The sequence below is a fragment of the Amblyomma maculatum genome, chromosome 9 (assembly GCF_055883805.1).
Source record: "Amblyomma maculatum isolate TAMU_Amacu chromosome 9, ASM5588380v1, whole genome shotgun sequence".
Lineage (NCBI taxonomy): Eukaryota > Metazoa > Arthropoda > Arachnida > Ixodida > Ixodidae > Amblyomma > Amblyomma maculatum.
The window spans coordinates 6,161,987-6,177,621 of NC_139352.1; the positions used below are offsets into that span (position 1 = coordinate 6,161,987).

A 15,635-nucleotide genomic window follows, 5' to 3' on the forward strand; every position below is an offset into this window, starting at 1 on the left:
TGCAGACGGCTGCAACACAGAAGGGAAACAATGTAGCGAACAACGCGCGGGCGGCGGCTGAGTTTCGAACTACGTCTTGAATGGCAGCTGCAGAAGCGTGGCCGTTCGGAGCCTGTGCGTGCAGTTAAAGATACCGAACACGCACTGTGCATACAAGAAACCTCAAGTCTACACCTGGTAATGCTCCGAGACCCGGTGAACTTGAAGAAAAACAAAAGTTCACCCTTTAAACGCTGTTCACTTACTGGGAAACTTTATTTTTCATTCACTCCTCAAGGATGCCTTGAACTTTGTCGTCGACGGCCGAATTCAGCGTGGTTGTCGTATGGAGAAGTGCTCGTTTATTCTTTCATCGTTCCTTCTTTGGCTCGCTCATCTTTTCTTCTTCTTTTGGTCCTGTCGTCGAACGTCTGCACAAAATATTAACTATAGCGTCGCTGCTGTTTCAACACTTCTTTTGCTTCGTTCGTTGAAAGCGAGTGGTATAACAGAAATGAGAATAGGACAACTTTTCTCAGCCACTCCGCACCGCAGAGGTAATGAGCGACCAACAGAGTAACTGATGATAGCAAGTACGTATGCAGCGCGGCCGCCATCACCGGTTCATGTATGCAACGCGGGCCAGACTGCTTGACAATGGAGATGGGAGGAGGCCGACAGTCGGCATGGGACATATTCGACAGACCACTTTAGGCCACGCGCATTGAAGGTGCACAACATATGCGTCTGGACTACGGCCCTGATGAAAACTAGTACAAGCAGCTAATCATGTTCGTAGTTTCGTAACCACTGAGCCTTTAAGTTATATGATACGTCCAAGCGCAGTGCGAAACTCAAGACAAGACTTAAGGCAGGCTGGTGAGCACGTCTGCTGAAAGGGACGTCCAACCTGCTTGCGCATAGAAAAAAAAAATAAAAAAAAATAGAGAGAGCAGTTTTAAGGGCAGGAAACAATCAACGTTATGGTCCCCGTTAGCAGCTCCTGTTTCCTGCGCCGGCACGGACACTGATTTCTCTATCATACATATGCTTAGCGCGCACACCTCATCACATCACTCGCTGACATCATCTTCTCGGCGTCCGTCGCAATCGCGTACAACTTCTACTCGCCGCATCACTAGGGCCATTTTTTAAAATACACCAGCTGCACTAGTGTAGTTAAAAACCATTGGAGGTATAGAAGATTTTCTACACTGGTGTAGATGGTGTTAAAAAATGGCCCTACTAATACCCTGGTTGACTGTAGTGTGTTATTTTATGTTTTCTAGGATTTAACGTCCCAAAGCGACTCAGTCTATGCGAGAGACACCCTGTTCTTTTAGTTTTAATGGCACATGTAGGCAACTAAGGTCATCATGCGCCAAAAGCAAGGCACATGATTAATGCATCTGTAATACTCCTGGGAATACACTCGTGAGCAACCGCATCATGTTAGATACCACCCGTTTACTATTTATTAAATAAATAAATAATAAACAAAAACGGATAAAAGGCCCCGCTTTCACCAAGCCTGTACGAACGTACCTGCCATGGCCAGGGGTTCGATCCCCGAGTAATTGCTCCGATTGCATTTTCATCACAACTCATTTACTTTATGTACCATATTCTAATGAGGTTCTGAGTCATCTTACGACCTTCTTATCCCAGTTTTCAAATATTTATATCACACTTTTCATTTCAGGGTTCCACGTGCGAAGTATTTACGACCCTCTCAACCAAACGTTGATTTGGTCGTCAAGCCGCCGAGTTCTCGCCTTAAAGGTGTCTTAATGAAATCACGCTAAATTAAGAGTGACTGGCGAGGTTAAGAACCAAGAAAGAAATGAATAATAATCGTATGAAGTGTGTCCGTTCCAAATTAATTCAATGTCAATAATTAAGTGTCATTGCGCAATAATTAACCTGCGAGATAGTATTGTAATAATTACGTTGGCATAGAGTCCGTGCTACTTTGCTCTGCTGCTTGGGCAAGCAAGGAAAAGCCGCTCGATCAGTTGCATGTTGCAGGCATGTAAGGATGCGGCTGTATGAGCAGCCCTTGAGAAAAGCACAAAAACAAGGCTATATAAACTGCAGTCCCTCTGCGCCGATCAGAGTTTCATGTCGGCGGCTTGAAACAGGCCGACACAAATATCAGCCTTTAATTAAATCCGTTTCTATCCCACTGACACACAGCTAATTTGTTGTATAAAGGTCAAGCTGTTCGCGCGGTGCTGTGAATGAACAGCAAGCAAATTAAAGAAATAAAAAGCCGCGTTAGTTTCGCTGCGACACAAACAGCTTGCCCTTGGCACAGCAATCTATCTGTCAGTTAGGCCCTACTCGTACGTATGGTGTTTATTGTTTTTCGCGCTATACTGTTGGACGCCCTAGTTCAAATCCCCAAGGGATAGGCTTGCCCTTTAGCAGACATGTCGTCGTGGGTCCTTTGCGAGCATTAGCAAGCAGAGTCGAATGGCGAACACAAACGGCTATGTGCGCCGCAGGACGAATGGTGGCTTATAGGAACACTGTCAATCTAACTGAGGAACCCGCATGTGAGGTTCCCATTCAAGTTTTAAATAAGGATTTTACTATTGAAAGCTGGGCATTGTGCGCTTAGGCAGCCGAAACGACTTCTGTTATGGCTGCGCTGAATTTGAAAATGTCTTTTTGGCAGTGTCGCCAGGTTTGGCTACTTTGCGCCGAATCGGCTACTTCTGAACCCTCTTGGCTACACAAATTTGAGGTTGGCCACTTGGCTACCTTTGGCTACGTTTATGCAAATTGGCAAGCAAGCACAAAAAGTTGATGACATCGACTTGATTGAGGAATTAGAAAGGCTTTCTGTGAGCCTGCTGATTCAGTTCAGTTCAGTCGTTCAGTCGTGTCCGACTCCTCGTGACCCTATAGACCATGTCACGCCACGCTTTCCGGTCTCTCACTATCCTCCAGAATTATGTGCTGAGGGAACACAATAAATCCGCCTGCTCATTCAATGAGTTTGAGAACCGCGAGTACATTTTTTTAAACCTTGAGGATGCAGATCCGAGAGAAAAATTTGCCGAATTAATACAAGGTAATTGAAGTGTGAGGAGAAAGATTCTGTGAAGCAGCGGCGTTTCCCTTTCTCCGAATTTTGATCTCCAAAGACGCTTTCCAGCTCATTACTCCAAAGATTGCGAGCCATATCAGTGCGCCCTTTGACCCATGAAAGCGCTCAAAGATATGTCGCTTGCAATATTTGGGTTCTCTCAAAGCCAACTAGAACGAGAATAGACGTACTTGCAGCAAGTTGAAGGAATTGGCTCCAAACAACTACTACTGGACGAAAATTTACAATTACGAAGATTACTCTGCTACCAATATCATGAAGCATCTTGCAGGAGAAGCCATCAAGGTGCTTTTTTTTTTTTTCCTGTATGAAACGGTGACACGAAGAGAGTATTTTAAATCTTCTCATTAACAAAAACAGAGCTGAGAATCAGAATGACCGATTACCTCCTTACATTCATTTTGAAGTTTACGTTTGACCTGCAGTTGAAGAAGATCACAAGCTCAGAGTTCACAATTACATAAAAATGATTGATAAGGCGAACTCATCCATACGGAGGGCCTTCATCACCACCTGAGCCTGCACAGATTTGGCACGTTTTCCTTTGCAGCTGTTGGGCACAACTTTCTATCTGTTCTAAATAGTCATGCTATTCAAAAAGCTTTGCCAGCTGCCTTTGTTGTTATAATACCTAACTGAGGTTTGAGCATGGGCGGTGTAATAATAAACGAGATGTAAACGAATAATGCTAACCTGTCTTTTTCTTTTTTTTTTTCTTTAGCTATCTATGGTTCTTTTCTGGCTACTTTCTATTCTTTCGGATTTGATTGGCTGCTTTTCGAGTTTATTTTGGAGTTTTGTTTTCTTTTATTGGGGGGGGGGGGGGGGGAACCTGACAACCCTAAAGTATTATTCGTCAGGCAGGAAAAGTTATTTGCTAGTCTAACAATTGAAAGTGTGCTCTTCTATATAGCAAAAGTATGTTTGCTTTCGTATTATCGCTATGTCTACAAGGGTCGTCGAGTCGGTTTGAAAATGGGCCGGTTGTATTAAACAGTGCAAAGTGGTAACAATAAGCTCAAATATGATTCCTTCGATGGCGGCAGCTGTGAGTAAATCTGCTTGACAGGCGCAGTGTATACGCCATTCACGATTAGTTTGCACACAGGGCCCGAGCACCAGCTTGTTTGATAAATAGATGACAAGAGCGTCCCCCTTGAAGCGGATTTGATGCAGTTGTCACCAGGCTCGCTGATCATTTCACCATACATATATTTTACACGCCTGTCAACTTTGAAAAGCACTACATTATAGGTAATATTTTTGAGACGCAGATACCACTAATTGTCGCACTAATCGATCTTGAATCCAATTTCCATTTGACGTCACTGGCTTAACTTCCTTTCACCATTTCCGTAACTGCTTCATCAACGTCTGCAGGGAATATTGTTAGACAGGTTTAGCAATCCAGTTTTGCGATCCACATATCTTACAGTGACCCGATGAGCATAAGCGCAGTGGAGGTCCTTGAACCGCATGGCTTCCGACGGTACTGTGACAGCACCGACATTTTGAATGGACAAGATTATTCTTTTTTTTTTTTTTTTAACCACAACTATACGCTAGTCAAGTACTTTTCTGGTAATATTGGTCGCGAGTAGCTAAGAGAAGGAAAGAAAATGCTCGAAATTAAAAATTAAAAAGTTAATATCGATTACTAAGTAAAATTATCAGCAAGGACAGACAGGAAGGTAGATATCTATTGGCTTTGTGTTGAGTGCCACTTTGCTTTTGAATTGAAGTGTTTGTTTTATGCTTCACTCCCTTTGGCTGCCCTTTGAATGCGCGTTAATACCTCGTTGCACAGAAAATCTGCCATCGTCGTTGGTGTTGTGAGCGACGAATCTCGCGTCCATGCCTCTGGATGTTGTTGGCAGTTGACGTGGCCGGCAATTGATTTGTAGGTGGTTTGTGTGACGTCAATATAGGCCACATGAGATGGCCGAGCAGGCAGGAGCTTAACACTTGGACTTCGCCTCCAAAATGGTCGGGTGGGTGGGAATCGAATTTTTTGACATCCTTGGATTCCTAGTTAGGGCGCACGATCATACAGTTCGGTTAAACGCGGCTTTATACCCATGTCGGATAGTCATTTATACGATGGGGCATATTGCTATTGCATGTTAACGAGTACGTGTAAGATAACAAAGGCACAGATTAAAGGTTATTATAACTAAAATAGCAGCAACGTGCATGTACACGAAAGAAGATTCACAAAGGCAGGCGATTACGGCAAGCATTAGTGATGTCGCGTCATACGCTTGAAGGCAAATAATAAATGTGTTCTTTTTTCTTTTTTTTTTCTGGGGGGGGGGGGGGGCATTTCAACTTTATCCTGTTTGTTTTTGCCAACATTCAAGTTTATTTTTCATGTTCTAAGCCATATTGTTTAGATCACTGTGAAAGCTTTTAGCCTTTTGGTCTCCTCTTCCTCACCCCTACTGCTGACATAGAGGCGAGGAAGAGAAGAAGAAAGCAGAACAACACCCGTTATTTTGCTTTCAGTTTAGAGGACAGCCATAACAATAACAACCCGTAGAACCCAAAGGTATTGGACTGTACTCATTGCTTTCTATTCGATATCTGAATGTATGTGTTTAAAGGGACACTAAAGAGAAAACTGAAGTGGGCTTGCATCAATAGAATGCCAATTCCTGCTTACAAAAAATCAACTCTTACTGAAAACAGAGCTGTTATAAGGTAGTAAAGAGGAAGAACAGAAATACAGGTATCGCCGCCACAGTCGAAACTTACAACTACAAATCACGTGACGCGCTAGGGATCCCAGAGGCTGACAAATTCGAATTACGTTGCCCGTTTGAATGCGGTCGTAGGTTTTGTCTCGAATATGATAACACGCTTTTATCATACGTAAACTACGGCGAAAAGACAACGTAAACGTTGCAAGGCAAATACAAAAATATACTTGGAGGCGCCACAGGCGCCCACTTCAGTTTCAGTTATGTTCCTGCTCAGACACTTCGTGCGTGCTCGGATAGTTTCAAGTTTGGACCTGCAGCGCCTGAATTACGAGCTTGGAGCAGCAGATGCGCCTGGCTCGTTCACATTTGAGCATTCGGAGGCGCGAGCGAGCGAAATCCGCTGCCGCCGACACGCTCCTTCGTTCACACTTCTGAGCCAACATATCGCCGCCGTCGCCACTTCGATTGCGATTTCCCGTTAACCCTGACCTGACCGCTCGACTGCAGCTACGTACGCCACGAAAAGCATACAGCTATGCTAAGTGCCGAAGGCAAAACGCATTATCATTCAATTGTTCACTAAATTATGGCATATTTGACCCATGTAATGTGGCAACAAGAGCTTCAACGTGCTATTTACAGGCATTGTAAACAAAAGGGGCAACCTTGCCGCTCATACCAAGGACAGCGTCGATCATATTCCAAATGTCATTGTTCTCCTATTGCATCCTTGCCTATTGCGCTGGTCGCCCGGCGAAAAAAAGGGCCTCGGATAAAAAGTAAAAACTAAAAATAACGAAGCAACACAAATACATTAAAAAAGCTAGAAAAAAATCAATACGTAGAAAAAAAAAATCGCCGCCACCAATAGGATTCGAAATCACCACTGCTTGCTCCGTAACGGTCGGCGCTAACCACTCGGCTATGCCGAGTCATAGGAAGCCGGGAAATTGTTGTTGTTTTTTTTTTAACGATATTTATTGCCTCAGGGCATCAGTAGAGTATGAGATGAAGAATGCTTCCGGTTTAAAAATCACAACTTCATGACCATCGAAGCATGCTGCCTGCTCTCACGACTTGCATCTAATGTTCTGGATGCCTACGCGTACTATATTGTGCACTGGAACCATTTTAACATGTGAAATTTCACAGCGCCGGCAAATTTAGGGGCGCCGGCTCTTCGGTCATGCTCTGCTACCGTGGACGTAATTTTCGCTGAACACAAAGCTGTAGCACAAACCTTGAAGGAAAAAAGGGCGACGAAGCTTCAAAACTGGCAAGCGCAGCAGCGAGGACACGATTTTGCTGGTAACTAAATCTTATTTGTATGTAAACACTTCGGGAAGCGTTGCGATCACCGAGGGCTCGGTTTGTTTCTACGCAGTGCAAGAAGGAGCGCAAAAGCTTGAGAAACACGTAAAGTATTGTGCATTAAAAGCGCTCTATGTTTTTTTTTTTGTCCCTTTATGACCCCATCGCTGGGTACATTACTCTCTTCATCGTTTTATTTATTTCGGCTGTGGCCCTCACTTATTGTGAGCCGATGGTCGATTGCGAGTACGCTGTGTGCGTCACTCTACACGACTACGTAGTCGGAGGAAACAGTTTGAATTCGACCGGCGGAAACAAGAAAAAACCTCAACTTCTTATCGCAATATCTCAGCAATTATTCAATTTTTCGCTGCCGGATATGCGGCGACAGTGTCATCAAATGTAGTTTATTAGATTCTCATAGCATCTTTGGGTGTCTTTAGTGTCCCTTTAAGATTTATAGAAACGTGCTTGACCTTTCTAATCTGCTCGCGCATGCACAAATAAAATCTTATTCGCATTTGCTTCCATAGTGGCTGATTATAAGGCAACTTGAAAGGGTACACTGCACAGCTTCCCGGCCATCTATCGGAGGCAAGCACAAGTATAAACCCTTGTTTACATTGCCCGACGCAGGAATCTGTTCACCGAGAAACAGACAACAATGTGTCCGTGCTCCTGCTTATTCATCAGAATGTAGATGGAAGTAAAGATAAAAGTCTCTACTTAACTTTGGAATACTACAAGGGCTTCGCGTTTGTTTGTGGTGGCACATGCAGGAAGTGCACTGAGCAAACGAACTCTTGAACGTCAATGAGAGGCAGTGAAAGCTTGTTTTTTAGTGTGTACTATTTGCTGGCATCCGGTGGGATTCGACCATTTTAATGAACACTGGGTTATGGATATACGGAAAGCCAAGGCCAGCATTGGTGAAAGCGAAACCTATTGTTCGCAATTTTTCAACGTATCTCGCTTATTATTCTCCCCCCCCCCCCCCTCCCCATAAACAAAAAAAGGAAAATGTACCTGCACATGTTGAAGTCCTTTTGAATGAAATGAAGGGAACGATACACACCCACCGTCAACAAACTTCAAAGCTTGTTATCTGCGATGGGCAAGTTTTGAAACATGTATACCGTCCGACGGAAGCCCATTTTGTTTTCCCTTCCATATGATTGTCGATAACGCCATAAAAGCAAAAGCGGCGCGATATTTGGGGGAAGGTTTTGTGAAAAGTTCACAAATAAAATCGAACACACTGGGAATAAGAGACATCACATACACGTGTGGCTCGATCCGATTTTGGTCGACGGGAAATTATTTGTTTTTCATGGAGCTCTACTAGAATTGTACACAAAAAGGGAATTACTGGACAAATAATAAAGAAAGCCTACAAAAGGCGAACGAAAGGAAGGTATCAAGGAAGTGCCAAACAAACAAACAAACAAACAAACAAACAAACAAACAAACAAACAAACAAACAAACAAACAAACAAACAAACAAACAAACAAACAAACAAACAAAGCGTAAAATGCACAGGTTGTGTTGTGCACGTGTTGTGTGACAGGCGGAGTATAGTTTGCGCCGGCTTACAGTGGTGCAATGAATAGGGAATTATTATTTGAAAAATTCAGGGCTCAAATTTGTATTCGGTTTTTCTCATATTCAGTGTCGATCCACATCGTCTGCTACTATCATACAAGGTTTTGAATTGACTGAAATGAGCCTTACACCTTGTTGGTGCTAACAATGCAGTTAGTCGTTCTTGCGGCGGGAATCGTTGACGACTAATACGTCTTTTTTTATATTTAAAGAATTATATACGACGCCGCAGGGGTGAAAAAACATACAAAGACCGACAGCTAGACTCCCATCGCTGGAAGCAACGCAGGCGATCAGTACTGCTGAAATAAAACATCCCTTGTTTTAAATTACGTCCTAGCTGTTCAATATTATCGCTTTGTTCGAACTATCGGTTTGTTAAAATTTGGTCCACACCTCAGCTGAAGTAGTTCCATTTAAACTCGGCTGAGTCGAAGTATCGTGACAGGTAATTCCGTCTTTCATGGAGGCGGAACACACCGAAACCCTGCGTGGCCTAGGAGTATTCGGACGTTGAACGAACTATAGAGGGCGCCACTGGAAATCCAATATGGCTGCCAGGAGGGGGGTCGGGCTAGTTGGCGGTAGCGCTGCGCTGGCAGAGGATGCATTAAAATGAATGTAGGAGCGTGCTCTTTCGTCGAGAAATCTCTCAAGGTTCTGTTGTGCTGTCGCCGTACAGGTGAACTGTGCGTGCGCATTTCAGGTGCAGTAGAAATTACCTGACGCAGGGGTGGCTGGTCTGATTGAGGTCGTGGAGTGGCAGCTGAGACTTTTACTGAGGCGGTTCTGAATCCTGGCAAGAAAGGTGACAAACAGACGTGCGCCGACAGAAAGAGGAATAGCCAGAAATTGTACAGTCTTATCATGGTACTATAATTTCAATATGGAGTGTATTTTCACGCTTTTCTCGTATTCTGTGGCCCGATTTCACCTTGCTGCCAAGCGAAAGGCATCACTGTGTTCAAAGACGATGTTCACCAGACGTCGACGTTTTTGGGAGTTGGCATTGTGAGCGAAAATCACACTCCTGGCAAAACCACGTGATCACAAATGTGGTGGCTTTGAGCCGTACTTCAACAGGCGTGCACGTATGCGTAAAAAGTAAGCACGTGTTCCCGTGCACGGGGAGCGTTGGCACGCGAGCGTCGGAAATTTCCAGAATGGCCTCCGCCACTACTACTACTTACTACGGCTATACTACGTAACGACGCAGTGCCGTCGTATCCGGTGTAGACGTAGCGCGGATGTACGCTGCAGGATCGTTCAGTGACTGCCGTGAGTGCGAGACACGAGGCATTTGGCGCCAGTCTGCAGGCCGATTGACAACGGGCGCCGTTCAGACTAACGGGGAAAAAAAGGCCGCGCATGAGAAAGAAAACAAAGAAAAAAAAAACAACGAGAGGCATGCATACATCCTGTCACTCGCTGACAACTGTGCTATGTCAAAGCGAAGTTGCACAGTAAGGTTGATGCACTCTTCAGTAAATTGCTCCACGTGGAGCAGCGTTTGGCGCCATTGCTGCCGTGCACATTGTTTGAGAGCTCCGTAGAGAGGCATGTGTCTTCGCTCCATGCTTGGTGATATCGAAATAGGGAGTTGTTGATAGCGGAGATCTCAAGAAAGAAGGCCTGAAATAACGAAGTAAGAACTAAAAAAACACAGCGCACCTTAGACGGTGATAGAAATATGTTTGAATATGTGGAGGCAATCGGCAGTTTTGAACATAGGTTAGCTAACACTAGCTGCACATACGGCCGAGCAGATTCAGTTTACTTTGCCTGTCTTACCGAGTTTTACTAACATCCAACACCATATGTGATGCAGTACGTGATATAGGCGCCTTAGAGAGGATATCAGCGCTGATGACAAAAGAGGTGTAAAGAGACCGACAGAGAAGGGCCAGGCGAATGGGCCAGAAAAAGAATTAAAGCTTTAAATAATACAAGCTGCCACTGTGCGGAGCATGGCAGAAGCGTAGCAACGAAAAAATAAAATGTGAAATAAAATTATGGCGGAAACAACTAAGCTCCGTCTTTAAAGGTATGGCGCGACGGCATTAGTGGCCCCCGTTTGTCAACTCTCCACTCGGATGCATGTTAGCGTCAGTTGATTGTTCTTTGCTACTCGCTTAATTACTAATCTCAATTTTTTCCTCTAATATTTCACATTAGTTCATTATAGTCGTGGGAAGCGCCATCTGACATAAACCCTGCTGAACTAATATGCACATACGAACCTGCCAGGGTAACATATACCGTAAATAAAATCGCATCCTTGTCATGTCTTTAATTCACATTCTCCAGAAAGGGAGTGACTAGGTACTGATACATCCTTTTCACTTGGTGCAGCCTAGCACTGCAAACATTAAAAAGGTGTATAAGAACCTCAATGCACCCTTTTTGGAGCTTTCTGTAGCGTGCGGGTTATCATACGTAAATGCAACTTTAAGGGCGCGATTTCTTTTACAGTGAGCTATAGGTCACAGGTAACAGGTATAGGTATAGGTAACAGGTCTGAAATTCAATGAAAGGGTTCTGGATAGATGATTTTGAACTCACACCCCCCTCCCCCCACCAAGAAAAAAATACAGAACAGAACAGGACAGGCGTGAGTTGGCAGTTCCGGTCAAATCGGCCGTGTCATGTGATGTCAGGCAGCGCTATGACCGATCCCGTTGGCATGGCCCGGCCCCACCAACTTCAAGCTAACACCTGCCAGAGGCACTACTATGATTTTTCGCTCCCAACGGAGGCGCCAGATTATCGGGAGAATGTCGTCACACAAACGTTAAAGGCACAACGTTTAAAGGCATAAGGGTAAACATTCCTCCAACAGGATATTATCAGTCATGAAATGCTGCATACCAGTTCACTCTACCCATGGCGATGTGTACATGCAACGTCATACTACTACCTTCGTGACTGTCGACGAGCAACAATAACCGCCGCCATAACTGCTGAACTGCTCATTACGCTGGCGTGTCGAGCCAGGTTGATTAGTGGCCCATGTTGGGCTTTTCGATTAGGGAGTCGAACTCGTGTGGTTTGCTTAGCAACCAATGGCGTCTATAGCCTGGTGTATCCCTTCCCATTCAGGGAGATTTAACATTGTTCTAGCCTTCTGTGCAAGCTGTTGGTAACAAAGTCAAATGCACCGAAAAAAAGCCTGCTGCTACAACTATTTCAACTACTACTACTACTACTACTACTACTACTACTACTACTACTACTACTACTACTACTACTACTACTACTACTATACTACCGGTGCTACTACCACCACCACCACTTAAAATTATTGTTGCGCTTACTACTGTTAAAATTGCGATTAAGAAAATCTCCACCTGGAGAAGCATTTCAAGCAAATCAACGTTTACCATAGAAATCTTCCTTGTTGGGATCTGTGCATGGTTATCATCGTTTCATAACGGTACATAAAAATTTCTTCTTTTTTTTTAGGAGCCGGACTCGTCATGATTAGGAAATCCGACATATGCTCTTAATGTAATCAACAATAAAAATAAAATAGCAGCAGTAGCAGCGACGGCAACTTTCGCATTCTTGCTCAAACCCATTTTGATCCGCATATAGGAGAACTTCTTTTCTACGACATGGCTCGATGCGCTCGGATGCCCCAGAGGCGAGAAGTGGCTGGCGCTGTGCTTTTACGCTTCTTAAATAACCCTTTTTTTTTTTTTTTTTTTTTTTTACTCCACCACTCCTTCCAGGCGTATCTCTATCCCTCTTTGCCTCAGAAATATTGGACGCTCTTGGCCTATTCTGTTCCTCTTCTTTTGGGGTACTTTCGTTCCTCTTCACTCCTCACACCCACAAGTTCCACAGCAGGCAGCGTGGATGGCGCTGCATGGTTTTGAAAGCGCGGCGCACGGTTCGGGATGCAAGGACAGACGCTGGAGCGTGAAGCTGCATGCGTTTGGGAGCCCGCCTGTGTGCGCTACTCACACTCATGCTTTTGCGCGCCTGTGTGTGCGTGCGTGTGACGTGCGAGGCGACGTGCCTCTCTTCATGCACGCCTCTTCGCGCCAGACAGTCACGTAAGAGACAGGGACGACGATGGGCACGTTGACGAGCCTCGTTGACGAGCCAGCACTCAGCTCAAGTCCCTTTGAACGCGCATTGATCGTTTGCGCAGCGTTTGTACGTGACTCACGCTTATTGCTTCGTTTGATTACACGGGGAGGTGCGGAAGCTTAAAAAAGAAAAAAGAACTCACAGGATGGTTGCCACTGTGTAACCTGGGATTCAGCGACGGCCTGTTCCGGCAGTAAGTATGACAAGTTAACAACGCTTATCCGTTATTTTGCTGCGAAGCTTCTAGTCGCTTACGGCTACATTCTCGTCTGCATAGAACATCACGCAAAACCGCTCTCATCAGTCATGTGATATCAACGGCATTAAGAAGCCGCCCGAGCGCGCTCTTTACATATGTTGTCGCAGTATTTGTATTTATATGCATTTCAAAAAAAAAAAAAAAAAAAAAAGAGATACACAAGTCGTAAAAGCACTAACACTATCTGCGCTGACCATATGAACAAAGAAGAAAATCACAATCGTACAGCCACTTTTTTTTTTCGGTTGCCTGGTAGTGTGCGTGGGACGTTGTCACTGGTGATGTACAGGCACGTGCCTGGTCCGTACACACGCCTGCGCCAAACCCCTTATGAACCATTATGAAATCGTGGTCTATTCCCTCTACCCCACTGTTCCCTTGGCAGTACTAGTCTTGGTATGTATACCACTGAGCATCCCTCCCCCTCGCCTCCCGCTCAATGGAAGCAATTACATTCGGCTACTCCCGAAAAAATTCTCGGCTACAGGGCTATAGTACATTAAAATATGACAAAGTGGTTCACGAAAGGTATTTCGTTAAAGTGCTCTATTAGGATCTTCGACCAGCAGCTCGGGTGACGACCCGTCAAAGCAACTTTGGCGGCTTGGGAGAGAGATACCGAAAGGGTATACGGACTTCCTTGGTGGTATGTGTACGAAGTCTGACTTGCTTCAGGCCCGTAACTAAACCTTTATGTCCTCCTTGTTTGCTGCGTTGCTTAATGTCCCTGCACCAGCTCACGCCAGACTGGAAGCACTTCATTACATTCTCATTTCCATAACAGCCGGTAGGCAAGCGGTATTGAGGGGGAGGGGGGAGTCGTCAAGGGGGTACTATGGCATACTTTGGCACCGTTGCCTTGTTACCTTTCTGATGAACGGCATAGACCCTCGAAATACATCGAGCCAGGCAAGCGTCCTCAGTGCGCAGATGATACGTCAGCAGAAAAAGCTGGTGACGACTTCTCAGCCGCTCTTCTGCCATGACATTGACGTGCAGCAGACGCCATGTGCATGGCGATGCCCGGACGACTATCTTTGCAAAAATCTTTTTATCTGGCTCTTAACGCCGTCGTCTTCGTTGCTGCTGCTGGAGTAGTCTTTCTATAGAATATATCACGAAAGAATATCTAATGACACTATCACCCCAGAATCTCGTGACCACTAGCTCCTGACCAGTAGCGTTGTTCCAGTTGTCGTCGTCTCATACATCATCATCATCATCATCATCATCAGCCTGACTATACCCACTGCAGGGCGAAGGCCTCTCCCATATTTCTCCACTTAACCCGGTTCTGTGCTAGCTGCATCCACTTGACCCCTGCGAACTTCTTAATCTCATCCGCCCACCTAACTTTCTGCCGCCCCCTGCTGCGCTTTCCTTCCCTTGGAATCCAGTTTGTTACCCTAAGCGACCATCGGTTATCCTGTCTTCGCACTACATGTCCTGCCCATGTCCATTTCCATGTCCATTTATGTGGCCCATATAAGGCCACATAAATGGGCCTTATAAAGGGGCAGCGAGGTTACAGCTGTTTTACCTTTTTCCTGCTTAATAAAAGGAGAACGCTGTAGAGGGTTTCGGACCGCAAATCGAATATTCCAGCATTTGATTATCAAATCATCATCATCATCATCATCATCATCATCATCATCATCATCATCATCAGCCTGACTATATATACCCATTACAGGGCGAAGGCCTCTCCCATATTTCTCCAATTAACCCGGTTCTGTGCTAGCTGCAACCGCACGCCATCGCCCGCTCTCGCGCTGTAGTTGCAATTGGCGTGTTGTCACCATGGTCATATATGTGTGGTATTTGGTTGGCCTAACCGCAGTGATACCCGTGCGCGGAAACAGCCAACGAATAAACACTTCTTTTCAGTACTTACAGTCGTGGAGCATCAGTGCGAGCGCACGAAGGAACTGTGCACGAAGCGACGCGCGTTCTGGCGCGCATTAACCGTGCGAACTTCGACAGTGAGAACCGCAACCTGCGAGTCAGCGGCGCGCACTTCATTAGAGGTAAATAATAACTTTCGATAAATAATAAATAGTAAATAATAACTAAAGGTCAGGATAGGCTGGCGACCGTGACAGCTAGGTACTAAGTGGCTCGGCCACAAAGTCAACACATGTGTGGCATGAATTTAACTCACTCACTCATTTACCTGCTCTCCCTGTCACACACACACACACACACACACACACACACACACACACACACACACACACACACACACACACACACACACACACACACACACACACACACACACACACACACACACACACACACACACACACACACACACACACACACACACACACACACACACACACACACACACACACACACACACACACACACACACACACACACACACACACACACACACACACACACACACACACACACACACACACACACACACACACACACACACACACACACACACACACACACACACACACACACACACACACACACACACACACACACACACACACACACACACACACACACACACACACACACACACACACACACACACACACACACACACAC

At 45.2% G+C, this 15,635-nt stretch overlaps 1 long non-coding RNA gene across 1 annotated transcript in view; it reads right to left on the reverse strand.

Moving 5' to 3' along the window:
- Positions 1–251: 251 nt before the first annotated feature.
- The window catches only part of LOC146178172 (uncharacterized), a 139,459-nt gene continuing 124,075 nt past the window's right edge, over positions 252–15,635 (reverse strand). The window contains exon 3 of the long non-coding RNA XR_014700862.1: positions 252–410. This is a non-coding gene — a long non-coding RNA (uncharacterized LOC146178172). The remainder of the gene's footprint in view (positions 411–15,635) is intronic.